Source organism: Aethalodelphis obliquidens, unplaced genomic scaffold (assembly GCF_003676395.1).
Source record: "Aethalodelphis obliquidens isolate GAN/ISIS:26980383/991018 unplaced genomic scaffold, ASM367639v1 scaffold4, whole genome shotgun sequence".
In the NCBI taxonomy this organism is placed as follows: Eukaryota; Metazoa; Chordata; class Mammalia; order Artiodactyla; family Delphinidae; genus Aethalodelphis; species Aethalodelphis obliquidens.
Window position 1 is genome coordinate 75,563,875 of NW_020837948.1, and position 27,890 is coordinate 75,591,764.

Below are 27,890 nucleotides of genomic sequence, written 5' to 3' on the forward strand. Positions count from 1 at the left end.
GGTGCCAACAGCTCACTGTAGTCATAACCCTCTGGATTCCTTCAGAGGAAGCCACTTATCTGCTACACTTCCTTTGTTCTTCAAGGCTCTATCTTGGCATCTCCGCCAAGGACATGTTTTGGCTGGATCCACTACCCTGGCCTCTGCATGTCTCTGGGAAGCTGAGCTAAGAGAAACATGACCCAGGAGGTAGAATGAGAGGGGCGGGGGGGGGGGGGGGGGGTTGTCTGCTTGAATGCAGGACCCTACAAGGGAAATGTGCTCCAGGGACCAGGTGCTCATTGGACCAGTGACCAGCATCTTCCCAAGATTACTGTGAGCCTCCCTCAACCTTTTCAGAGACCGGACTGCTGGCCAGAGAAAGGACATGCCAGCCTTCTCGGGATCTCTGGTTAACTTCTCCCTGTGCAACAGGAGAGAGGTAGGAGTGAGGGGTCTTCTTGTCTCTGTTAAAGAGGGTCAATGTACAGTGCAGTCTGTGCTGACTCTGTCTGGGTTCTGCAGTGGGAGCTGAAACTTACAGGCCACAGCCTTCTTGACAATGAATAGCTACGGTGAATATGGCTGCTCCCCCAAGTGCTTGTACAGCATAATCAATCATGTGCGACTCTGCAGATGTCACATCTACTCAGGAAAGTCCTGCACATCATTTTAAGTCCGGTTCCAATCTCTCTCCTCTCAGATACCTCCTCTGACCCCTAGAGGTTCCTTCAGCTAGCGGTGATTATCGCATGGCTTGTTCAGATATTTTATATGCGGTGGTACCTTCCCAATATCTTCTACAGAAGAGAAGGAGTGTCTTTTTCACCTTTCCATTCACCATAGCATCCAAAATTGAGCCTTACATGCAGTAGGTACTCAATAAAATTTACATTAATAACAGCCTTGTGTAGAGGAGAAGAGACTCAGTCATGTGGACTATAATATTCAGCATTTATTTACTGGCAGAGAGACAAGTGAAAAAGGAATTGGTCAGATTGTTTAATTTGGAGCCCTTCTAAACATATACTAAGTGAAACATCCACTGAAACAATAACCTGGTTTAATGATAATGAACTTTGACTCCGTGATAACCGATTACCCTTAAAACCATCCTGGATTTGTTTCCCTACAGAAGAGCTGGAGACTGAGCACAGTTCCGTGAAACATTCCTTAGAGAGATTTCTCAGCACTAAATAAAAGAGTGGCTTCTTAAAGTTGCAAAAGAAGTCCAGCTGTTAGTTTTGGCCGGGGACAAGCACTGAGCTGGCTCCAATCGGAGATGGCAGGAAAAGGTAAACATGGCTGTATGATGTCACTGAAATGGCCTTATTTTCATCAGAAGCTAAATTCAAATACCCTCAGGGAGATGGGTTGTTTTGTTTTGTTTTGAATTACTACAGCTTTCTAAAATTCATTTTTACCTCTGTAGGCAGTGGAATTGTCCAATGGATTCCAAGTTCCATGAAGAGAAGCTTGGAAACCTGTACTCCTCTGGGTGCCTGGAAAGAGTGCTCACCAATGACTGTGAAGCAATAGATTCGCAGTCTGAGCCCTGCTTCCTGTACCATATCTTGACTGGTATGTCTTTCAAAAGGCAATGAGGTTCTGGATTCAAGTGTGGTAAATCAGAGGTGGCACTTGGTTCTCAGCAGAGTCAAGGGATCCAGACCAGAGAACTCAGTATTTCTAGTGACTAAAGAAATGGTAGGTGAGCTTTCAAAATGAGAAGAAACTCTAAGAAGAGTAGTGAGGGTGCAGGGTCCCCCCAAAGTATCTCCTTTCTCACCCATCACCCCCCAACACATACATGTAGGTCTACTCCACCTCTCTCCAAAACCCAAATCCATCTTGTGTAAGCAGTCTGGGGATCCTAACTTTAGAAGGAGAGCTAATCCAGATTATCACGTCAATTCTCCCACCCATGTTCACAGAACAGGGACTGGGGGTCTCAAAGCAAAGCAGAGCTGGGGCAGATTTGGCAAAACATTCATCTGCCAAGGTAAGACCTGATGATGCTATCATCAGACACTGCCTGGTTTACAGAATGGGTTAACTGAGTGGAATGGGAAGTCAACTCTCTGAATTCAAATCCTGCTGCTGCCACTCCTCTGATTCTGCTTTTTTGTGCTTTAGTTTCTTCCTTCATAAAATGTGATTACAAATCCTAACCTCAAGGGACTCTCTAAAGGATTACATGAAGTATTCCTTGTAAAGTGCTTAACATGGAAAGAGCTTAATAAATGTTGAATTATGTTATTTCTTACTTGGTCTTAAAGGAAAGTTTAATTTTCCTCCATAATGCAAGGATGGATTGATCTCTCAACTGAGAGTGATCTTGCCTTTCTATGCTCCTAGTTTCTAGTCGTCTCTTTTAGTGATTTGGACTAGTATTTTAGTCCTACTATAATAGGAGGGTTAGATGTTCACAAACTATTCCAGGGAGAGCCAAGCTTTATACAACTTGGATAACACAAACCACTGTGTTAGTTGCTGTGGAAAACACACAATAAGCATTTAATCAATGTTTTAATTAAATTATCTCCTAGTTTCAACAAGAAGGAGACTCACCAAAGGTAAATGTAGCACCCTGGGCACAGTGGCTATAATAATCACATCATAGATGGCTTCATCTATGTGAAAGATTCTAACACAGTGACAAGAATCCAGTTGTCCTTTGGCTTTGTTAAACTGTATAAGTGTGATACATTCAAATTCATTTCAAACAGTACAGTGATGTACATTCTACACAGACAACACCTGAATCTGAGCGAATGGAAAAGTGGAAACTGAAATTTTAATTTGGTTAATGGTGATATAAAGTTTTCAGTTTTGTCACATAGCACTTGCACTTGTTGCTTATGTAAATAGTCATTTTTCTCTCTCTCTGTTAGAGAAGCAGCTTGAAGACAGGAAGAAGAACATGGACTTTAATTCACAAATAAGTATGATTATACCCTGATATATCAGGACACTAGGTTCAAAGATATGGAGGGACTTTCTCCATATCTTTGAGCCAGGATGCAAGTCTCAGAAAAAAGTGTTTTAAGTGAGGCAATGTTTTTGAAAGTACTTTGCGAGCAGCAAAGTAAAAAACAGCATCTTGTAAACCACAGGCATTTAATAAGCAGCTACTCTGCCCTAGTGGCCATTTGGGCACTGTAGGTTGAAGACATCCTGGCCTTGAAAAAGTTTCCAGTGTAGAGGACACAGGTGGACTGAAGAAGTGTGTTCAGGACACCGCAGGGTGCTGAGGTGGGAGTGGCCACTTCTAGAAGGTGAAAGTAGAGGGTTTTCTCAAGAAAAACCCTCACATGAGCTGACTCATAAAGATGAATAGCTAGATGTTCATCAGAAGGACAAGGTGGAGGAAAAGAGCATCAGAGCAAAGGAGTGGCATGGGTTGGGGAACAGCATAATCAGACTTATGGTTTCATATTCTTTGGGGCAGCTGCCTAGAGAAGGGATGGAAAGCAGGGCTACACTTCACTGTAATATACCAGCCAACAGATGGTGACCACTGGACTGAGGTGGTGAGGTCTTCAGGGTGAGGAGGCAAAGATGGTAAAAGAGGGTGTTTAAGAGGTAGAGTTGACAGAATTTGGTCACTCTTCAAGCTTGGAGGGGAGAGAGAAATGGGGGTCAAGGATGACATCCAGGTTTCCAGCTTGAAGATGGGTGACTAGTGGTGTCATTCACTAAGAAGGAAATCCCAGGAGGGGAAAATCATAATATAGTTGGCTCAATAATGTCCTCAGGTAGCTTTCCTAGGACTGAGACATTAAGGATGACTTCTCAGAACTCATCTTTTTGATTCAGGGTAGTTTCCTTTCACTCACCTTGCCGGGATCTTAAGTAATAATTAACTGCAAGAGGGGAAACACAACATCTCAGCTCTATTTTCCAAATGATTAACCTGCAGTAAAACCAAAGGCAACATGAATGTCAAGTGGAAGACACAGGTGCATGCTCTTAGCAAAGTGTCCATGTAATTTGTATTTCAGTACATGTCAAGGCCTAAGAAGCACCTGCTATATTTTTATGGTTGGGTAGTAGGATTTAACAGGACCCTGCTGAGATGAAAATTATACTGCCTGTGAACCCAGACTGTAGGTGTAGATAATGGAAACCTGCAATAAGGCCTGGGCTCCAGGAGCTCAGGGACATCTGCATGCAGGTTGAAAAATTTCTATCAGACAGCCTTAAGGCAGCTTAGGTAGGAGACCTCATGATGTCTGCTAACCTCTGTTGAAGTCAGGGGCTTTCCTGCTATAAGAATGTAGCTCCACAGGGAGCATGGCTTGGCTAATTGTCAGTGTCTTTGGTGAACATAGCTCTGGGTCAAGCACACAGCTTGGGACAGAGTGCTTGGGCTGGATTCTAGCCCCATTGGTCCCCTCATGTGTACCCTGATGCTTGATACAACTGGCCACCACCGTGCAAGGCAGCCCTGGAACCTTGGATAACTGTCTTTAACCCTCCTACAGTCCCCAGCCTGCAAGAGGGAGTAGGAGAACATATTATTGGCCATTGTAGAATCTCTTATAACAAAGCACTGTGTAAGGGGTATTGAATACCCACTGTGTGCTAGGCACTTTGGGGAATATGCAAGCATTTACTGAATTAATGAATAACAAACGAAAGAACATGTCTCTATTTATGGCAGTCCTATATGGGGCTTAAAACACATCCCTGGGAAGGGATGGAAGCAGAGAAGCTAAATACCATCTGATCATACAAAAACTAAATTTCTTACTAGTACAAAGAGTAGGGTTATGTTTTTATTACCGGTTTTTCCCTTCAAATCCTAATGTCATAGATTAAAATACTAATTGCCCCATTTTCCAGCTAGAAGAAAAAGCCCTTAATCTTTAAATTCAGGATCTCGACGTAGATTTGTGTCTGTAAGCATGATGTGGAACCAGATCCCACCAGAAATCCTAAATAATTTTCTGTCATTACTCAGCATCTCAGAACATCCTGAAATGGAAATCTTTCTGTTAGAACAGAACAGAGCATGCAAATATATGCCGAAGGACTCCATTTTTAAACAGTTTTGAAAAAAACATTAGAACCCATTCTCTGTTGTATTACTTTCCAAGCTTTAGGGTCCGCCATGGGAGGCAGGAGGAAGACAGACTCTCCTCCAAGTCAATACATTCTGACATCTTCAAGCTTGAACCCTCTTGTATTATTATTTAACCAGGAAAAAACTAACACCATCTTTGAGTGTAATTTGCTAAGTCACCCACAGATGGTTTAGAGCAGGATTTCTCAACCTCAGCACTACAGAGATTTTAGGTTAGATATTTCTCTGTTGGGGTTGGGGGGAGGTAGCAGTCCTGTACATTGTAGAAAGTTTAGCAGCATCCCTGACCTCTACCCGTTAGATGACAGTAGCACATCTGCCCCTTTAGTTGTGACAACCAAAAATGTCTCTAGAATTGCCAAATCACCCCTGGTTGAGAAACACATTCAGAGTAGCACTACCTCTCAAACCCAAGTTCAGTCAGACACAAGGAGCCAGATGAGCATCTGAAGAGCAACAGAGAACTACTCTACTTGCTGTTGTGATGACAAGGACTTAGGACAAGTGAGTTAAAACTCTCTTATTGGTCCAGGTCCCATAAATTTAAGGTACTGAGCAAATAGTTTACTACAAATATAAGAAGTGATTTGATCTATCAACACTGCCCAACTCTAAGATCTTGCTGGTTCTTTTTTACCAGGTAGAAATTTCTAAAAACAATTATAGTGTCTTTTCATAATATATCTGTCTATCAGTAGTCTTAGTAGCAAGTGACAGAAACCGAATTCAAAGCGGCTTAAGCAAAAAAGAGAAGCTTTTCATTGGGTTTCATGTAACACGAAGTCCAGGGATAGAATTGTATTTAAATACATCTGGATCGAGGTATTCAAACAATGACACCAAGAATATTTCACTTTCATCTTTTAGTTTTATTTTTCTCTGTATTGGCTATATTTTCAAGATGCTTTCCCAAGATGGTGACAGAGACAGCCACTGAAGGTGGTTTCTCTTAGAAACCGCCAGTGGAGAGAGAAGGTCTCTTTCCCAAGTGTTCTGGCCAAAATTCCAGGGTTAAAAGTCTCATTGGCCTGACTTAGATCAGGTATCCATCGATGAGCCAATCATTGTGGCCAGAGAAATAGAACACTCCACATGATTTCCCAGGCTTGTAAGCACACACTGTGTTACACAGCCTCTAAGACGGCCTCCATTGGTTCCTGTCTCCTGGTTTTCCTGACGTCATGTATTCTCCCCTTCTTGAATGTATGCTGGACTCACTTCTAATGAATAGAATTCAGCAAAAATGATAAGATGTCACTTCCAAGATTGTTACAAAAAGACCGACTTCTGTCTCATTCACCCTGGCACATTGTGAACTGCACTATGAAGAGGCTGAAGTGGCAAGAAATTGATGGCTGTAAGAGTCATCTAGGACTCAACACCTGCCAGCAACCATGTGGGCGAGCTTAGAAGCAGATCACCCCCAGGTGAGCCCTAAGCTGTTTTTAACACTGACTAACATCTTACCGTCTTGAGAGAGATCTTGAGGCAAAGAGAGACAGAAAAAGCTACACTCGAATTCCTGACCCTTAGAAGCTATGAGATAGTGTTATTTGTTCTAAGCCATTAAGTTGGGTTATTTGTTACATAGCAATAGATAACTAATACACACATACACACCCCTAGGAATACACGATGGGGACCTTTTCACCAAACACCGTGGCCTGAGATTGGGTGAGACCATAGCTCCAAAGGAATTCTGGTGCTCAAAAATACATATTCATTATAACATCCAACATAGACTGCATTGATTGAACATATAAGCTTCAAAATAGAAAAAGAAAGCCCTCTTCTAACCCCCTAGCCTTAGAGGGAAAACTCATAGGCTTTCAAATGACTACCAGGAATCAGTTTGTCCTGACCTCGCTCACAAGAGACTTTGCAAAGCCACATGTCCTGGGGGCAGCAGGGGCAGCCCAGTGTTGACAGCTATTTTTTCCTCCATTAACCCTGGAGATGGAAACTGCTGGAGAGAAAGTTTAAGTGGAATTTTTCTATTGTTTTAGACCTGTCTGTTCTGGATTTTTAGTTTCCATTATCACATAAGCTCTGAAGTCTCCCTGTTGACAAAGACAGTTTTTGTTCCCATTAAACAGGAAATTGAACAGCCTAAGAAGAAGCTGACATATCGATGAATCGTCTGCCACAGTATCGTACATTTGTAGTTCAATTTTGAAATCGTGGCATTGAGGTCTTGATTGAAAATTTTCTTCCAAAATGTCCTGGAAGCACTAAAAGAAGTTACTTGTAAGGCTCTGAATTGCTTCAGGTTCTCCAGCAAACATGATATGTGGAACAGAATTCTTCTTTTCTCACTTCTATGTCCTAGTTTACCATTCCTGGTTCATGGTAAATACCTTGGAAAAAATAACCCCCCTGTCCAGCATTTGATCACAGTAAGAGTGAAAGTTAAATAAAGTACTAAGGAGACAATGACTGGCTAATGATAACCCACTGGAGCCCAAGACTCTCTAAATTGCCCACGATGAAAAGTCACATAGTGGAGAGAGCTTAGGAAGTGACTTGAATACTGGGAGAACTCAATGTCAAGTACTATTAGAACCATTCGAAGTATATTATTTTATGTAGCTTCTACAGAGTGTGGTATTTGATTGATACTATATTGCATGATTAATTTATTTTTGGATAGTTTGATCTAGTAAAATGCTGAGCATAACATTGAGGGATTTAGTCAATGTGTGTTTTCAGATTAATAGCTGCTCAATGGGCTACTGGATGTCTGTAATCCTTCCATTAACATTGAGATTTTTACTAACCACATTTCTTTATAATGAACTGAGCAGTTTTTTTTTTTTTTTTTGGCTGTGTTGGGTCTTCATTACTGCAGGCGGGCTTTCTCTAGTTGCCGCAAGCGGGGGCTACTCTTCTTTGCAGTGCGTGGGCTTCTCATTGCGGTGGCTTCTCTTGTGGAGCATGGGCTCTAGGCATGAGAGCTCAGTAGTTGTGGCTCGTGGGCTCTAGAGCACAGGCTCAGTAGTTGTGGCGCACGGGATTAGTTGCTCTGCCGCATGTGGGATCTTCCTGGACCAGGGATCAAACCCGTGTCTCCTGCGTTGGCAGTCAGATTCTTAACCACTGCACCACCAGGGAAGTCCCATGAACTGAGCATACTTTTAAAGATCTGCTTACTCATAGGTGAGGTTAAAAAAAAATTTCTGTTCTGTTCCTATGACATAACTTTAGTGAAAGTTCCAGACGCTAAAAATCGGGGAGAAGAAAGGTGTATCAGATGAGATCTTTGAAGTGCCAAGCTTTCCATCCAAGGCCCAGGTAAGAAAGAGTCTTATTTGTCTTTCTCAAAAAAAAAAACCAAAAAACTGAAAAACTTTTTTTTAAAAGTGTATTTTCTTAATTTGCACTGATCTGCATTTCCCAAGGCCATCATAATCTCAGTAATGGCAGCAGGACAGTATTTCTCTAGCTCCAACCTACTCACACATTTTTGGGGAGGCTAGCTCCCTCTGAATTCTCCCAAGTAGCTGAGGAAGTTCCTGGGTGTATTAAGTGAATGTAGGACTGGAGATGATTTGATTATGAATAGAAAGCACCATTCCCTCCTGCAAGTTCTTTTTTTTAAAAATTATTTATTTATTTATTTTTATTGACGTATAGTTGATTTAAAATATCATGTTAGTTTCAGGTGTACAGCACAGTGATTCAGGTGGATAAATAGAGAGATAATAGATAGATAGATAGGTAGGTAGATAGATAGATAGAGATAGCTATATTCCTTTTCAGAGTCGTTTCCCTTATAGGTTATTACAAAATATTGAGTATAGTTCCCTGAGCTATAGGTCCTTGTTGGTTATCCCTGCAAGTTTTTGTAGTTGCAGCGTGTAACCTGCTGGTTCCTTTTCTCCTGCTTTGAAGACTGCTGCCTCAGTGTCAGATGGGACAGATCCCACCTGCCCCGTTCCAGAGACATGCTGGCCTCTGTGTCATATGCTCCAGCGGTCCCCTCACTGAAGTACAGCAGTGCCTTCTGCTTTCAAGCTCCTACAGAGACGAGCAAAAAGGCCCCTGGCTCTTTTAGTTTTACTACTTCATCTCCCTAGGACTCTGGCACATGTTCTGGGGGATCTGGAAAATGAGCAAATCCCAAAAGTTGTAATCGAGCTTTCTCCTGAAGCTGGCTTCTCATCCTTGAGCCAAGTTTGTGTAGAGGACTCTCTCTGCCCTAAAGGGTGAGTCCTGCCACCCCACTGGCCATCCAGACTTGTCTGCAAACCTAAGATACAAGCTTAGACACCCCAAGTTCTCACACCAGGTGGTAAGCACTGTAGATATGAGTTAAGTAAGACTGAGCCCACGTGTGAAATATAACACAGTGTGTTTGGGGGTATCCAAAACCATTTTCTTATATTTCTGGTATTGATCTTAATGACAGAAAACTCAGGAAACAATTCGCCTTGACTATGGAGTATAAGCAAACTAATTAAAGAATTTAATACTTATTTTTCTCTGCTACAAACATGGCCTAACTTTAAAGTATTTTAGCTTGTCACGAAGAACCAGGCTATGAAATCAAACCACCACTGGGAAGCTATGTAAATTCACCTTGTCACGTAATCTCCCAGAGCCTCAGTTTCCCAAATTGCAGAATGGGGATAACACAGCCATTATCGCATTGTATTATTATCAGGATTATGTGAGCTAATGAACATAAACAGAGCACAGCACATGGCATAGAGTAAGCACCCAGCCAAGCTTTCAGCTATTATGTGTATGGCTTGTGTGTGGACATCGAAATGTCTTTATATTATAATACAGACGTTTAAAAGCATTTTCATAGTCCCACAAGGTCAAAGTATTTATGAAAAGACTTGTTGCTATTTTAGAAAACCGACCTCAGTGCTTGATGAAGAGTGACATTTCTAATTTTTCCTGCTGGTCTGTAAATAGCACAAAATTCCCACAAATAAATAGCCTCATTTTGTATAAACATTCCTAGCTTTCTCTGCAGTGGAGGGCAGCTCCTCACAAATTCTGAGAATGCTCTGGCTTGTCCCAGAATCAATACCTGCTGAGTTTACTATTCAGACCAGATTATTACCAGGCAGTTAGAGTGGTCAAATTCCCACAGCCAATTTTCTATAAAAATCCCAAGTAATTGAAATGGGAGGAAGGTACCCAATAAAAGTCAGTGTGAATAATTTAGCACAGTAGCTGTCTGCAGCCTCTGAGGTAACACATTCAAGGCATTTTATTAGAGGAAGCCACTGTTGTCTCCAGAGCTGCAACCCACCCATCTCATGAAGAACAAAGAGAGTGGGGAAACAAGCAAGCCTGGGGGATGTAGGATTAATCCTTCTCTGATACCTGAGAGATCCTGTGAATGTCGAATGTGAACAGTGATGTTGTACATAATATTTTTCTAAAGGTCAGTGTTGAGAAGCAGCACGACTGGCTGCAGTGGTCACTAAACAAGGGCCCTGTGTCCCTCCCTGGCTCTGTCGATCCCTTCAAGGGGTGGACACATCTGCTGGGGATAGAGATAGGCTGGTTGCTGTTTCATAAAACTAGCCTCAAATCTTGATTAAGAGTGACATTTCTGGGAATTCCCTGACAGTCCAGTGGTTAGGACTCAGCGCTTTCACTGCTGGGGACCAGGTTCAATCCCTGGTCGGGGAACTAAGATCCTGCAAGCTGCATGGTGTGACCAAAAAAAGAAAAGAAAGGGAGATTTCTAATTTTCTCCTGCTCCTAAGTAACTAGAACAAAATTCTCACAAATAAATGCCCTATAACCCTAGTCAGGACCAGTCAGAAGTTGGGGACACAAATGGCAGGAACCCAACTTAAATTCAGTAAAAAGGGAACTTGACATGTACTACTTATAAGAATAGAAAGTTACTCACAGGACTGAATGAATCTCTAGGTTAGAATAAAGTTCACTGGTATGGAATGAGTTTACTTTAAAAAAAAAAAAAAGAAGTTCACTGGATCTGATACCTGGAAATCAAGGACCCAGGTCAGAGTCTCCATGTCTCAAGGCCTGTGGTCAGAGGGGCAGAGATGGACATCCAATGCCAGAAAAAGGTGTTTGGAAGAATAATGTGATGAGCAATGAAATCAAAATGAGAGGCTCTGGATATTCTGTGAGCTATTCCAATTACCTACATGTTCACAGAAGCCATTTAAAGTTGGTATAGGGGACTTCCCTGGTGGTCCAGTGGTTAAGACTCCAAGCTCCCAATGCAGGGGGCCCAGCTTCAATCCCTGGTCCGATCCCTTGTCAGGGAACTAGATCCCGCATGCCACAACTAAGATCCTGCATGCCCCAACTAAAAAGATCCCCCACGTGGCAACGAAGACCCGGCTTGCCACGACTAAGACCCAGCACAGCCAAATAAATAAATATATTTTTTAAAAAGTTGGTATAAAGCATATTGCCAAGTGTTATGGATTGAATTATGCCCCCCCCACAACAACGTTCATCTGTTGAAGCTTTAACTTTCTCTATCCTTCTGAGTTCTTGGCTGAGACCCTGTAATAAAAGATTAACAACAGAAGAAACAAACAGAAGTTTATTGACTTGTATACATCATGTATATGTGGGAGATACCCAGTGAAAAAGGAGTAACTCTCCAAGGTGGCTTAGAACTCCAGCTTAAATTCCATCTTCATCTAACGACAAAAGAAAGAAAGATGTGGGAGGAGGCCAGTTCTGGGAAGTTATCTGGAAAAGCAAGGTCAACAGGAAATAGTTTGTTGTACAGATTTAAGCAGACACCTTCTCCATCCATAAGGTTCTCCTGTGATTCAGTCATCCTTCTCTTCCTAACACAGAGAGGGAGATGCCCTTACAATGGAGAGTTCCTTTATAAATGCAAATGTTCCTTACAAAAGGCTAACTTCTACTTCTGTGCTTGCTGTTTCTCAAAATAATCCTTATGCCAAAGAGGCATATTCTGCTACCCTTCAATATTTATTCCCCTAACTCTTTTCCTGCAAGGTCACCTTAGGCTGACTGTGCCCCTCAACCAAAGATTACATCTTCTCTCAAGGCACTTTGTTCCTACATGTCGTTCTCCTCCCCTCAAAGCCACAGGCTTACGATGGAAACAGCTCTCCTGGTAGCAGCCCTGGGACACTGTACTATCTCTTCTGCTTCTTCTGTGACCACACTTCTGCAAATAAACCCTTTCCAAATCATCCTAATTTGAGTGTGACATCTGCTTCTCAGACTGATAGAGCTCTCTATAAAACAGAGGTGGAGAAACTGAAGGACAAAACCTTCTTTTCCCCTCCACCCAGAAAAGGATCACAGATAGTGTCTACAGTACACTGGGCCCTAACACATAAAGTTCATGTCAGATGAGAAAATTTTTTAAATGTGCCATCTGTCATCAGAAATCACTTACTTAAATAATAATGTAGGCATTTTAATTGCTTTGGGGGGTCTTTTTCACCTTTGTTTTCTAATTATACTTATATCTTAGAATCTGTGGGCGCAGTATTGAGGTCAGCTCATTAACTGGAACCCATCTTTGTCCGTAATTTTTTTTTTTTTTTAGTTTCCAGCATCTTTTGTTTTTCCTAGAATCTGGATACAATAACTCTAGCAGGGCGGTGCTCAATGCTATTTAGGCTTCACATTTTAGGTTAATTACTTGAATATTGTAAATGTGAATGCACTTTCCCATAACTGGGAAACTAAAATTTGACGTAACTCATTTACTCAATACTTATGTAACCATGCAAAATTTTATATGCAACATGAGCTTTCATATTATAGAATTTGACCTTCTTACAAACTAGCTTACATAACAGTTACTTTGCTTATCTGTCCTAACCTGTGAAGTGTTGTACCAACGCTTTTCTATGATGTACTTAAACAGGTGAATTCTCCTTACATAAGGATAAGAAACCTGAAGCTCCAACCCAGAAATATAAAATTCTTTTGTTTCAGCAGACTTAATACCAGAAACAGATTATGGGCAACTCTTACCTAAGTAGTAAGTACTATAGGAAGTTACAGTGTTGACCAAAAGAAAACACAGGCTTCTCATTAAATTTTTTAATGGGTCTCAAATTCTGTGACAGATTTTTGGTCAAGTTGTTTCCATGAAAAAGTACTGATTCTAAAAACTAATAACTTAAAACTGCCACACACAAAACAAATGGTCCACAACACAGTCTCCTTTCCTTCTGAAGGTTTTACGATGCATTGGTATCATTAACCAGTCTTTTGCTATTAAACTTAAATGGCCAATTGAGACAAACAGTCCTGAGACCGTTCTTCCACCACTGATTAAGACTGGGGTGGCAGGTATTGGGGATAACATTCATTTAGCCTTCTGAGCTTTCTGGGCAGACTTGATGACCTTGCCAGCTCCAGCTGCCTTCTTGTCCACTGCTTTGATGACACCCACAGCAACCGTCTGTCTCATGTCATGAACAGCAAAGCGGCCCAGAGGAGGATAGTCAGAGAAGCTCTCAACACACAAGGGTTTGCCAGGAACCATATTAAAGATGGCAGCATCACCAGATTTTAAGAATTTGGGGCCATCTTCCAGCTTTTTCCCAGAATGACGATCAATCTTCTCCTTCAGCTCAGCAAACGTGCAGGCAATGTGAGCTGTGTGACAATCCAGCACAGGTGCACAGCCAGCACTGACTTGGCCTGGATGGTTCAAGATAATCACCTGAGCTGTGAAGCCAGCTGCTTCCATCGGTGGGTCATTCTTGCTGTCACCAGCCACATTGCCACGACGAACATCTTTGACAGACACGTTCTTGACATTGAAGCCCACATTGTCCCCAGGAAGGGCTTCACTCAAAGCTTCATGGTGCATTTCAACAGACTTCACTTCAGTTGTCGCGTTGACTGGAGCAAAGGTGACCACCATGCCAGGTTTGAGAACACCAGTCTCCACTCGACCCACAGGGACAGTGCCAATACCACCAATTTTGTAGACGTCCTGGAGGGGCAAACGCATGGGTCTGTCAGTTGGGCGAGTTGGTGGCAGGATGCAATCCAGAGCTTCAAGCAGTGTGGTTCCACTGGCATTGCCATCCTTACGGGTGACTCTCCATCCCTTGAACCACGGCACGTTAGCACTTGGCTCCAGCATGTTTTCACGGTTCCAGCCAGAAATTGGCACAAATGCTACTGTGTCGGGGTTGTAGCCAACTTTCTTAATGTAGGTGCTGACTTCCTTTACAATTTCCTCGTATCTCTTCTGGCTGTAGGGTGGCTCGGTGGAATCCATTTTGTTAACTCCAGCAATTAGCTGTTTCACACCCAGAGTGTAGGCCAGAAGGGCATGCTCACGGGTCTGCCCATTCTCGGAAATACCTGCTTCAAATCCACCAACACCAGCAGCAACAATCAGGACAGCACAGTCAGCCTGGGATGTGCCTGTAATCATATTTTTGATGAAGTCTCTGTGTCCTGGGGCATCAATGATGGTCACATAGTACTTGCTGCTCTCTAACTTCCATAGGGAGATATCAATGGTGATACCACGCTCGCGTTCAGCTTTCAGTTTGTCCAAGACCCAGGCATACTTGAAGGAGCCCTTCCCCATCTCGGCAGCCTCCTTCTCGAACTTTTCAATGGTTCTCTTGTGGATCCCACCACATTTGTAGATCAGATGGCCAGTAGGGGTGGACTTCCCCGAATCTACGTGTCCAATGACAACGATGTTGATGTGGGTCTTCTCCTTTCCCATTTTTGCTTAGGTTTAGCGGTGGTTTTCACGACACCTGTGTCCTGGCAGCAAACCCATTGCGAAAAAGCTGTCCATAATTTTGACTGCTCAGGATTTCCATCTGTGACATGGTCAGCAATGTGTCATGCTTTTATTTTTGTTTTTTCAGAGTTTAATATCTGAAAAGTAAAGAAGTCTTCTCTACAGTGGTGAGGATTTAATCTCCTGGGGAAGCACTACAAGGTTTAAAAATTTGGGATTCCTGGGGTTCCCTTTCCTTTTGCCAGTGACCTCAACTCCTTCTCTCATTTCACCAGCTTCACATTTAATCATTCTGTACTTCAAAGGCAAATTGCCCATTTGTTTAATGCCTACTATCTACAAGGCACTGCATATGATTTTCCTTCTTAGAGCAACCAACCCTATGAGCCACATCTAATCATCCCATTTTTATAACCAAGGAGACAAGCTTAGGAAGGTGATCCCTTCAATATGACCCAACTTGTGAGTGGCAAAGGATGGGAAGGCACCAGGTCTAAGTGATCGCTGAGAGCATGATCCACGCCACCTGGGATTCTGCTGCTGCCTGCTGCCCTTTGACCCGCTCACTCCTCCCACCATGTACCTTCACCTGAATCTGTAATACTTCACCTGGAATGCTGTGCCCACCGTGATCCTCCCCTCCCCCTGATTTAGACCTCACCTCCAGCATTTCCTCCATGGCTGACTTTACCTAACGGTGGGGCATGGCTACTGGCAGATTAATACACAGAGATACAAACAAATGCCTTCCAGAATTCACTCAGAGATATAATCATCTTGTCTGTGGGGTATTTTTGTCTCCTAAGCTAGAACTTCTGTTTCTTGGGCACCTCCACCTCACCCTCCCCACAATCTATTTCGGTCCTCTGCACACAGGACATCCTCAACAGATGCCACTGACTGACCGGAGAATTAAAACACTGGAAATTTCGAAAAGTCTTGCTTGTGAAGGGGAAGTACACCATTCCTCCCCTGCTTTTTAAAGAAATATTTTCTGAAGAATACTGTATTTTCCCTTGTGATATTTTCCCTTGTGATTTCCCTGAGGAACTAAACAGGAGCTGTCAGAACTGCTGGCGGAGAGATTTATTTGCACTCAGTGCTCTGTTCTGTCTGTCTGTTGTGCTTTATGAATTTTAAAGGAAAGGAAAGGAAACCTTTAGGCCGGGAATTCACCTGTTGAAAGGCTTTGTGCTACAGCCTACGGGAAGGAGAGGCCTTGTGGCTTCATCAGGAGTCAGAACGCTGCTCCTGTGTTTTGCCTGATCACTGACTTTCTTAGAAGGGGGCTTTGGCAGGGTCGTTTACTCTCACTCTATGCCTCAATATTTGAATCTCGAAATGAAGAGAGCTCCTTCTTGTCTAAGGACATGGGGTGCAGGGCAAAGGGAGTCTGCTACTCAAAAATACAGCCAGCTTAATGTGATCGGAAGGACCCTGGAGAGATTTCCCAGCCCCCAAATATCTCCCGTTGGCTCGCTCCAGGACAGATAAAGGAGCCTCACGTTTACCTCATCTCCATTTAGGCAGTGAGAGCCTGGTTAAAATACAAATGTGTCATCTAGGAAAACGTGATACTGTTTTGTTTTTATTCCATGATGCACATTTCACCCACATTTTAATGTTTCTGCGTCGAGATGCGTTTTTACAATCGCTGTGACTCTGTAATGTAGTAGCTCTTCTTTAGTCCCCCTGAATTGTTAAGTTCATTGCTATTAAATATATAAGAACCTCTAGAAAACTTGCTAAAACTTGAGACACCTGGGACCCACAGGAACAGGTGCCAATTCAGGAGGTCTGGAAAGTGATGAGGAATTTGCATTTGCGACAAGCGCCCCAGGTGATTCTGAGCAGGGAGCCCTGCTTCAAGAGTCCCCAGTCATTTCCTTAGTTCAAAGAATACGATCTTTATGGATCTTAGTATTTCGTAAGGTGTGTCCTATGGAGGCTGCCTGGGTCCTCAGTCACTGGGTGTGCAATTCAGAACCAGGCCCTGGGGAGAGAGCCGCCCTTTAAGCATGGCAAGCATGGGTCCTGCATTTTCTCAGTTCCGCTATGCTCTGCCATTTTTCCCTGAAATGCTCATATTTTGACATCTAAACTCCATCTCCCAGATGCCTTTCACTTTCAGACATTTCACAGATACTTCCATAAATTAGGTAAGTTTCTGCCCTTGAGAAACTCACACTCTAGTGAGTGGGTCTTGCAAACTGACCTGAGCAGGATTACTGGTGCTAAAATGGGAGCCATCCAGGAATTGTTCAATCAAGGGTCAGCTACTCTCCTCTACAACTGTGTTACCTGATCGTGATCAAAGCAAGCCACCGGCAAAATTCCGCTGCACTACAGACACTTACTAATAAGATTATGCAACCTCGCATGCAAGGTTCTCTCAAAACAATTACCAGAATTCCAGAGGCGGGATCCTGTCACCAGTATAGCCACCATGGGGCAACTAGAATCCTCCAAAGTTCATGGCTGGACCCAAAACCAAGTAAAGTCTTACCTCAGGCAGCATTCTAAGGGTACAGGCTATAATTCTAGCTGAATGTGTATATCCTGTTCATGCACGAGTGGAAGGTTTCTAAACTATTTTAACTTAGGCACTTATCTTGAATATCTTTATATTCGTCAAGGAGATCCCGTTTCTAACTTTCATCATGTTAATCAAATGCCACCAATTTCACCAATAAAAAAAAAATTCTGACACAAATTATGCTAATTGGCAAAGTACCCATATTGATGGAGATGTGAATAACAGAAGTTCTATGCCTCTGTATTATACATTCTTGATTAGAGTCCAGAAACATTTGGTTAGAACCTAAACTAGGTGGCACACACATAAGACAGCACTGTATATTCAGAAGTCTTTAATAACAGATCTCTTGAGACTGCATCAGACTCACACACACATCGTGGTACAAAGCAACAATGCCTCTTGGGAGAAGTATGTAACGGAGCTCTGAGGACACAAACAAGAGAGTGACTAATTCTATCTGGCAGATGGGAAGTGAGGGGGTAAGGACAGAATATCCTCACAGAAGAGATGGCTGAAGCTGAGTTTGTTTAAATGGGTAGGAATGTATCAATCAGGCAGATTCGGGGTACACCCAGCAAAGGGAAACAGCGCAGGCCTAGCACAGAGTCTTGAGAAGTTACACACCTCACATGGGGCACCTGATGGGGAAGATGGGCTAGAACTGTAGCCGGGAACTAGACAACAAAGAACCTTCTAGATCCTGCTCCGGGTTTGCTCTTTGCCTAGTGGGCATCCAGATGTGAGACAGCAATCTCTTATCTATTCCAAGTTTGTTTTGTTTTTTTGTTGTTTTTTTAAAATTTTTGGCTGCACTGCACGGCATGTGGGATCTTAGTTCCCTGACCAGGGATAGAACCCACACCCCCTGCATTGGAAGGCAGAGTCTTAACCACTGGACTGCAGGGGAAGTCCCCTTACCTACTCCACCTTTGGTTCAGAACATAGAATCAACCTGGTTGGTTGAGACCAGCATAGATCCAACATGGGTCAGGCTTCTTCCCAAGCCTTTCTAACTGAAGTCCCAGAGGCCTGAATATCTACTCCATCCATACTGTTTTTTTTCATAAAAATCCAAGTAGAAAGACCAGGTCCCTACAGTCATTTACTGGTTGGTTGAAAGGGTGACTTGAGCAAGTTTCTTTATCTCTCTGACCCTCAGTGTCCTCATCTGTAAAATGGGGGTAATTATACCTACTTCTAAGGATTGTTATGAAGATCAAGACAGAGCCTGATAGAGAGGAGATGCTCAAGTAATTTTATTTTTAGTGTCTATGTCTTTTAAATCTTTATCATTATTTTTCCTTGTTTATGAATTCTTAGAAGGAATAAGATCTATGTTATACAAGTACTATTTTATCTCAGTATAACTGGAGATTACCATTCACTGACCTTGTGCCATAAATCTTACTCTAAACCCTTTAAAATCTAGACATTTAGTCCTAAGGCTCCCAACCCTACTAAATTCCATAAACCTCTCTTATCTGTCTATTGGTCTTATCAGGGTGAGGCTCTCTTGTTGTTTCCAGAGAAAACAACAAGAACTATTTTCTATTTCTAGTCCCAGATGCAAAAGAAGATCACAGATACCAGCTCTCAAGCTCTTTTTCCTTCCTGTTTTTGTGTCTATTCATATATATAACAGCTCTAAGCTTTGAGAATCATGATGGCCAGTGGGCTGGCAGGGCTGCCTTCCACTATCTTAACAAAGTTTAACCTCAATGCCCTTGGCAATTTTTCCTGCAGGAGGAGCATCTCCTTTTCTAAGGACACCTCATTAGCCCTAACAGGACTTTCAAAAGAAGGTCAGAAATTTCCCCCACTCACAGTCTCATCATCGCTTACAGCCCCTCCCCTCAACAAAACAAACTTGGATGATTGAAACAGGGCTATGTCCTTTTCTCTTACTGATCTGATTCTGAGCAGGATTTTAAAGATCCACTTTTCTGCTTTCCTTAAAGAGATTAACACTTTAATCCAGGGCAGCAAACTGCAACCACAAGCATTTTGAATCAAATTTAAATTCTGAGGGCTTTTGCTGCTCCTCAATTTGCCATTGGCTCTCCTCAGCCCTCCCAATTCTGGTACAGCCCTGCACCACACAGTTACCCACCTGCTCTTGAAGGCATCTGACCAACCCCCATCCCAAGCTCTAGTCATTATAACCCTTGCCACATTACAGGCCCCTTACCCCATTAACTAGTTAGTTGTCAAGGCCAGGAATGTTCATCCCATAATGGAAGTTTCTTTGTGGGGGGAGATGATAAGGGGAAGAGAAAAATTCTCTGACTGTAGGCCTGGATTAGGAGCTCTCGGGTAGGGAAACCAGTGGCTGGGGCCCGAGAAACGCTGGTGTGTGGAATGTCACTGACTGAGCAAAATGATGACAGATGGCTTCCATCACCTTCCCCAGAGGCACTGCTTGCCCTGGCGAAAACTGTAACAAAGACAGCCTTTGTCATAGCCAGTGTTCAGGGACAGGAGAAGGAAGAGGGACCATGGCACAGGGCTCTGGGAAAAACAGAAATGTGATTCACCACTCCTTGCACCCTTGAAATTAAGAGGACATTGTTTTGTTTTCTGGTATTTATGACACACATAAACCCCAGGGCATTTGCCAATAAGGCCCAAGTTTAAAATCCCAGCTTCCAAGAGGAGAAATTAGAAAAGAATCCTCTCATCAATTGCTCTTCCACCAAGACAGTAACCTGGACTGTCCTTATTAGAAATGTCTCATTACTGCCAATAATAGTAATAATCACAATATTAAGTAATGACTAAAGAATAAGTACAAGCAGACTCCTTGTTCATAGTGGCTCCTGGTGATAACTGTCTCTGATAATCAAAGCTGAGGATCCACATTTCATGATGGGCTGCTCCAGAGACGCTGCCTCACCCCCAGCGTTGTAACAATCCACACTCAAGCGGCTTGAGTTCGATTCTTTTGCAGGTTGGGGCAGACAGAACAGATTCGTGGCTCTTTCTGTCTTTTTTGAAAATTAATACCATCGTAGAGGTTGTGTGATATCACCACACACCTATCAGAATGACTAAAATGAAAAATAGTGACAATGGGCTTCCCTGGTGGCGGAGTGGTTAAGAATCCACCTGCCGATGCAGGGCACACGGGTTTGAGCCATGGTCTGGGAAGATCCCATATGCCACGGAGCAGCTAAGCCCGTGCACCACAACTGCTGAGCCTGCGCTCTAGAGCCCGTGAGCCACAACTACTAAGCCAGTGTGCCACAACTACTGAAGCCCACGCGTCTAGAGCCTGTGCTCTGCAACAAGAGAAGCCACCGCAATGAGAAGACTGCGCACCACACGAAAGGCAGCCCCAGCTCGCAGCAACTAAAGAAAGCCCACGCGCAGCAACAAAGACCCAATGCAGCCAAAAATAAATAAATAAATTTATTAAAAAAAAGAAAATAGTGACAACACCAAGGTGTCTAGTGGTTACGGCTCAGCGCTCTCACTGCTGAGGGCCTGGGAACTAAGATCTCGCAAGCCATGTGACAAGCCAAACACACACACACACACACACACACACACACACACACAACATCGACTTCTTGGATGATGATTGCTATATGACTCATACACACATCCATCATTGGTTCGCTGTGAAAAGTACAGCCACATTTTTCTAAGACCTTCAAATGAAATCTTTTTTAAAAAATGTCTAGGGCTTCCCTGGTGGCGCAGTGGTTGAGAGTCCGCCTGCCGATGCAGGGGACACGGGTTCGTGACCCGGTCCGGGAAGATCCCACATGCAGCGGAGCGGCTGGGCCCGTGAACCATGGTCGCTGAGCCTGCGCGTCTGGAGCCTGTGCTCCGCAATGGGAGAGGCCACAACAGTGAAAGGCCTGCGTACCGCAAAAAAGAAAAAAAAAAAAAGTCTGAACTCCAACTTTGAGTCTTTGCTCATACTACTCCTTCCATCCGGAACACTTTCCTCAGCCTTTCTCCCCATGAATCTCTAGCTATGGCTTAAGTCCCAAGTAAAACGCTACCTCCATAAATCCATCTCAAACTTTCTGAGTCAGAATGTATTTCCCCCTTCTCTATATCCTTAAACCTACCTCTATTTTAGTTGTTATCCTCCCACTTAGGTACACAAGTAACTCTCAGAAGGAACGTGTGTACATGCCTAATAGTTTAGAAACACGATGGTTGTTTCCATCTTCCAGGTATGCTTTTCCTTCTGATTGCCCGTTGTTTGCTTCTTATTCTTGATGTTCAAATCTTAGCTTAGATACCACCTCCTCAGAAAGGCCATCTCTGGCCACCCAACCTAAAGTCAATATCCAGTCACTCTCTTGCCCTCTTTAAGTTATCAGTATGGCATTTTTTTTGTTTCTTTGTTAGTTTATTTATTGTGGTAAAATATACATAATATAAAATTTACCATTTCAACCATTAAAAAAAATTTATTTATTTTATTTTTGGCTGCATTGGGACTTCATTGCTGTGCGCAGGCTTTCTCTAGTTGTGGCGAGCGGGGGCTACTCTTTGTTGCAGTGCGTGGGCTTCTCATGGCGGTGGCTTCTCTTGCTGCGGAGCACAGGCTCTAAGCATGCGGGCTTCAGTAGTTGTGGCACATGGGCTCAGTAGTTGTGGCTCACGGGCTCTAGTGCAGGCTCAGTAGTTGTGGCACATGGGCTTAGTTGCTCCACAGCATGTGGTATCTTCCCAGACCAGGGCTCTAACCCATGTCCCCTGCATTAGCAGGCGGATTCTTAACCACTGCGCCCCCAGGGAAGCCCTCAACTATTTTTAAGTATACAATTCAGTGGCATTAGGCACATTCACAGTGTTGCACAAGGATCACCACTATCCATTTCCAAGATTTTTTCATCTTCCCAAACAGAATTGCTGCACTCATTAAACAGTAACTCCCCATTACCCCTCTCCCCCGCCCCTGGTAACCTCTGTTACGCACTCTGTCTCTACAAATTTGCCTACTCTAGGTCACCTCATATAAAGTGGGATCATACAATATTTGTTCCTTTGTGTTTGGCTTATTTCACTTAGCATAATGTTTTTAAGGTTCATCCACGTTGTAGCATGTGTCAGAACTTCATTCCTTTTTAAGACTGAATAATATTCCATCGTATGTATATACCACATTTATCCATTCATGCATCAAAAGACGCTGTGCTGTTTCCACCTTTTGCCTACTGTGAATAATGCTGCTGTGAAGATGGGTGCATATATATCTGTTTAAGTCTCTGCTTTTAATTCTTTGGGGGTTTATACCTAGAAGCGAAATCGCTGGATCACATGGTAATTTTATGTTTAACTTTTTGAGAAACCACCATACTGTCAGCCTGGCATATTTAAAATGCATTTGTGTGTCTGCTCCACTGAAATGAAACCTTCATGAGAGCAGGGATCACATTTGTCTTTTCCCTCCCTGCATTCCCAGCACCTAAAATAATTCTGGCACACAACGGACACTCAGAAGCTTTTGCTGAGTGAATGAATGAAGTAGGTCCTCAGCAATTGTTAGTGTTCTGTCTCCTTTATGCTCTTAAATCAATCGCAAACTACCTGAGGGCAGGGCTAGGTCTCATCATCTGTGTGACCTCAGCACTTAACACATTGAAGACACCCAATAAATACTTGTAGAGCTGAAGTATCACTAAATCCCCATTATTTGCTTACAGTTTGGTTTTCTCAGTTGAGTTCTCTAGATTCAGGCTGATGATTATGGATTAGGAGGAATGGAAGGCTTTCCCCTGGCTTTTTAGGGAGCAAAAGAAAAGGCCCACTGAGGCCCACATGCCAGTGCCTCCTAGGCTTCTCTGCCTCACTTTTTCTCTCATCCTTTTCCCTTTGATTTCTGGATTCTAGCACTTGCCAGAGCCAGGACTAAAGGAAGCAGGATCGACTGAGAAATCCATTAAATTACATCATCTGCCTCTGAGAATTGAGGCATGCTGGCTGAGTCTTTGGTTCAGATAAAATACAAGTTCTGATATTCCAAGACTTCCTAAAATTTCAAGTAACGTTCTTTGGAATAAAAATTGTAATGACTTTCAAGTAGTTCTGAGCCTGGTAATTCTGATTATATATGCCATATACAGATAACTAATACATTTTACCACTCTGTATAATATATAATAAATTACACACACACTGCACATTGCACTTTATGTATAATAATGGGTCACTACATGGGGATGGCAAAACCCAAGTAAAAACGCCCCTGGTACCGGGAACCATTTCCATGGATTTTCTCCCCAAATCCTGTCAGCCTCCTTTACTATTAGGAACACTCTTTGTTTCAGCCAGCAGTTTTCGAAACAAAGGAGGATAAGAGAAACCTCCTAGAATCTCAACAACAGTAGGCTCCAAAAGGCTGCCAGACTACAACTATTTTCCCAGTGGCTCCACCAACCCTCCCAGCTCTCTCCTGCCCTCTGCATCGGGGCCACTGGCCTTCACCCAGGTCCTGCCTCCACAGTCTGCTGCCTGCGTGATTCCCAGACAGGCGGCCTCAGGTCAACCTTCGATTATAGATCCTCAATCGCCCCTCCATTTCTGCATCTCCCCACATTAAAAAACTTCTTAAGGCTTTATCACTGCCTGGGCTCTGCCTCAGGTGAAGGCCATTCTAGTGGGGCCGTGATTCTTGGGGGGCTTTGCTCACTTGAGGAGCACTAAGTCTTGGGTGTGAGGAGGGTGAGTAAGATTACTGTCTAACCAAAGGAAATGCTGGATTCAGAAACTTGGCTCACAGTTAGACAGAGAATAGGGAGTTTTATAAAACTCCAGCCGTGCATTGAAACCACACCCAAAATCTGTCTCCAAATCCCTAGTTTCCAATGTGCTCTTTTTTCTTTAAAAAAATAGTTTGAGGATAAAGAAGATGTGGCCCATATATGCAATGGAATATTACTCAGCCATAAAAAGAAACGAAATTGAGTTATTTGTAGTGAGGTGGATGGACCTAGAGTCTGTCATACAGAGTGAAGTAAGTCAGAAAGAGAAAGACAAATACCGTATGCTAACACATATATATGGAATCTAAAACTAAAACAAAATGGTCATGAAGAACCTAGGGGCAGGACCGTAATAAAGATGCAGACCTACTAGAGAATGGACTTGAGAACACGGGGAGGGGGAAGGGTAAGCTGGGACAAAGTGAGAGAGTGATATGGACATATATACACTACCAAATGTCAAATAGATAGCTAGTGGGAAGCAGCCACATAGCACAGGGAGATCAGCTCGGTGCTATGTGACCACCTGGGGGGGATGGGGAGGGTGGGAGGGAGACGCAAGAGGGAGGGGATATGGGAATACATGTATGTGTAGAGCTGATTCACTTTGTTATACGGCAGAAACTAACACACCATTGTAAAGCAATTATACTCCAATAAAGATGTTTTAAAAAAAAATTGTTTGCAGGGAATTCCCTGGTGGCCCAGTGGTTAGGGCTTGGGGGCTTTCACTGCCAGGGTCCAGGTTCGATCCCTGGTTGGGGAACTGAGATCCTGCAAGCCAGTGGCACAGCCAAAAAAATAAAAACTGGTGTGCAACTTTTTCCCAATCATGTGTCACCTTTATTACCTCCTGCTGGAGCAGGCAGATGAGGGAAGAGGGAAGTGGACCACGTCTCAGCTGACAGATGAGTGAGAAGGAAGTGAGCAGAGTGAGAAGGTCAAAGTCAAGAGGAGCAGAAGGCAGAGGTGGAAACCAAGTGGGAGCATGACCCCAGGTGAACTTCATCTGCCGTCTCTCCTCCCCTGTCAGTCCTTTCTGCTGCTGCCAGTTACTGGTTACTAAGTGTCCTGGAGCAAAGGCTCTCTAATAGGAACAGGACAGAAGGGTGCTCAGAACTCTCCTGTCAGGCCAGGCTGCTCCCTGCCCCCAGGCCACATGTAGGTTCTGGTCAAATTATAAGGACAGAAATGCCTGCCAGGATGTCCCAAAGGAAGGGCTAAAACAAAGACTGTCCTCAGGCTCTCTCACTGCTAGAGCCTAGCAAGTGCTCAGGCCCAGAGGAGAGATACAAAGGGCCTCAGAGTGCCTGGGTACCCAGTTCATATGTGTCAGATGAATGCATTGAGAGAGACAAGCCATATTGGGTTGGCCAGAAAGTTCGTTCCGGCTTTTCCATAGCATTGTAAGAGCAGAAAAACCAGAACAGACTTTTTGGCCAACCCAATACATACATACATACATGTGTACATACATACATACACACGCAGATAGATACAGAGATGATGGATGGATAACAGGAAGTTTCCATAGTTCATCCCTTTTTGACCTACTCACCTGAGTCTGATCTAGGGCTGTTTCCAGTCACCGGTTCCAGCTATTCATTCATACCCAAGTACACACTACTCAGGTCGCCACTGCAGGAATGGGAGGGGAAGGGGCACAGCCACTCCTATTAGAAGCTCCTCACTGTGATGGCAGCAGTCCCATAAAAATCTGTACAGAGGACAGAGTAGGTGTTATCTGCCCCAACTGCAGATAAAAGTGAGACATAGAAAGTAGACTGTGACCATAGAACAGGCAGTTGGTGGCTGCAGAAGGTCTTAGAACCCAGGACATCTGGCCCCTAAGCTGGAACACTCGCCCACAGCCGGCCTCCACTGCCCTGGGACAGAGTGAATGTGAACTTGACTTCACTTATTAATCATCCAGCCTCCACTATCTCTCACTGTTGGGGGAAGAGCTCTTTCCTGCTTGTTGTCCTAAGGAGGGCAAACAACAACCAAATTAGCCAAACAGGCCAGCCCTGAACAAAGTTCCAAAGCGAAGGCCTTTGTTTGCTTGCTTGCTTGCTTTCAGCCTGTCCCAGGACCCTTCATCTCCATCAGGAATGCTCTCCTAATTCCTGAAGAGTCTTTTTGGTAGAGATAGTGGAGGAAAGAGAGAGCACTGGCCCTCAGGCAGAGATGCCTCTAATAAACTCATTCATGTTGCTACACAGTTTCTTTTTAAATTAGGCAACATCCTAAGAGAAGTCTTAAACTGGGTAAATGATTGTATCCTCTTTTTCACAGGCATTTGCATTTTAAAAGGGGAAGACCAAGATTCTGGAATGGCCTTCTCCAATAGCAGTGCTATAGGCATGACCCAGGAAAGAGAAGGGACAGAGGTCAGAGGTGGAGGTCAGAGACCTTTCCAGCTACTGGTTGCCACCTACTCCAACCACAAGGCCAGTCTAGCAGCCCAAAGCTTTGGGAAGGAGGAGGGGAAGAGGGCGCCCACTGATAGAAGCATCGCACTGGGGAGTGTCACCTTCTCAACTTAATCGCTCTGACATGCATCCTGGTTGGGGTGGGAGGTAGGTGGAGAGGAGCAAAAACACTTTGAGAGAAGGCCGAGGATCTATCTTGCTTTCTGAAATCAAAACTGAAGCTGACAACATTCAGTTAAGAGGAAAAAAAAAAGGAACATGGCCGTTAACTGATTTCTTCTGAATCGCTGACGAGTCACAGGTTCTTTCTCACCCCTCCTCGCCTTCAGTTTTCTGGAGGCTGTCTGCTTGTGTCTTATCTCTTCTCCCTGCATCCAGAGACAGTGCTTGCTTTGCGCAATTCTTGACTCCTGACCAAAGCTGGGTGGAATGCATACTGCTGAGAAAAGCCCCTCTTTGGACCTAGGACAAAGCCCTGCACCGGGGATAGGCTCCTCCCCCGGCCCCTGCTACCTGCCCCCGCAAGCCTGAGATGACAGTGTCAGCCCCTCACGCAAGTGAGGCCAGCCTGACGGTCCCTTGCTGCCTGCTCCATGGGCCAGTTCTCTTTGCTCTTTCTTCAAACTGCCTCACGAGGTTTGCTATTAAACTCTCCATGATTTTAGTACCACCTGTTGCCAACAAATGTGAGACAGGAATAAAGTTGACCAACAGTTCCAGCCTTTGTCACTGAATCTCAACCAGGAGTTGGTCCCAAGTCCAGTGAGAGGTGTCCTTCTAAAAGACACAGAGGAGAGACGGGCACAGAGAAGAGGAGGAGGAAACGTGACCATGGAGGCAGTGATCGGAGTGATACAACTGCAGATCCAGGAAACCACCAGACACTGGAAGAGACAAGGAATGGAATCTCCCCTAGCAGCCTCTGGAGGAAGCGTAATCCTACTTTTTCCTTATTTCCAACTTCTGGCCTCCAGGGCTATAAGGGAATCAACCTCTGTTGTTTTAAGCCACCCAGATTGTGGTAATCGGTTGTTCTGATAAAATACAAGTAAAAGATGGTACCGTTGCCCAATCTGAATCCAAGGTTTGAGAAGCTGTGTGGTGCCCCACAGATGCACACATCTCACTAGTAAGTGACGGTAGTTATTTAAGAATGAAATAAAGAGTAGCTTTATTTGTACTGGTTTTTCAGGTGGTGTCTATGTTGTTAGGACCTAAGTACATATTAAATTATTTGGATACAACTACTTAATAAATAAAATTTTTAAGCCTTTCTTTCTGGCCTAGGGATACTGTGAAGAAATCCCTGAGACAGTGTGCTGTGAAACAAGGGGAAGTGTAGGACACTGGGTGCTGGTGTCAGGAACCCAGGTTCCCTGGATTTTGCTGCTTTGCATCCCTAGCAGAT

The 27,890-nt window shown here is 43.7% G+C and overlaps 1 long non-coding RNA gene and 1 pseudogene across 2 annotated transcripts; one reads left to right on the forward strand and one right to left on the reverse strand.

Annotated features, from left to right (window-relative positions):
• Positions 1-6,305: 6,305 nt before the first annotated feature.
• LOC113617549 (uncharacterized) lies at positions 6,306-12,663 on the forward strand. Its single transcript, XR_003431695.1, has 3 exons — positions 6,306-6,495; positions 8,273-8,359; positions 12,044-12,663. It is a non-coding gene; the product is annotated as an uncharacterized LOC113617549 (long non-coding RNA).
• A 430-nt stretch (positions 12,664-13,093) lies between these two features.
• Positions 13,094-14,828, reverse strand: LOC113617548 (elongation factor 1-alpha 1 pseudogene; annotated as a pseudogene). The gene has a single exon (XR_003431694.1). The product of XR_003431694.1 is annotated as an elongation factor 1-alpha 1 pseudogene (transcript).
• Between the last annotated feature and the right edge of the window lie 13,062 nt (positions 14,829-27,890).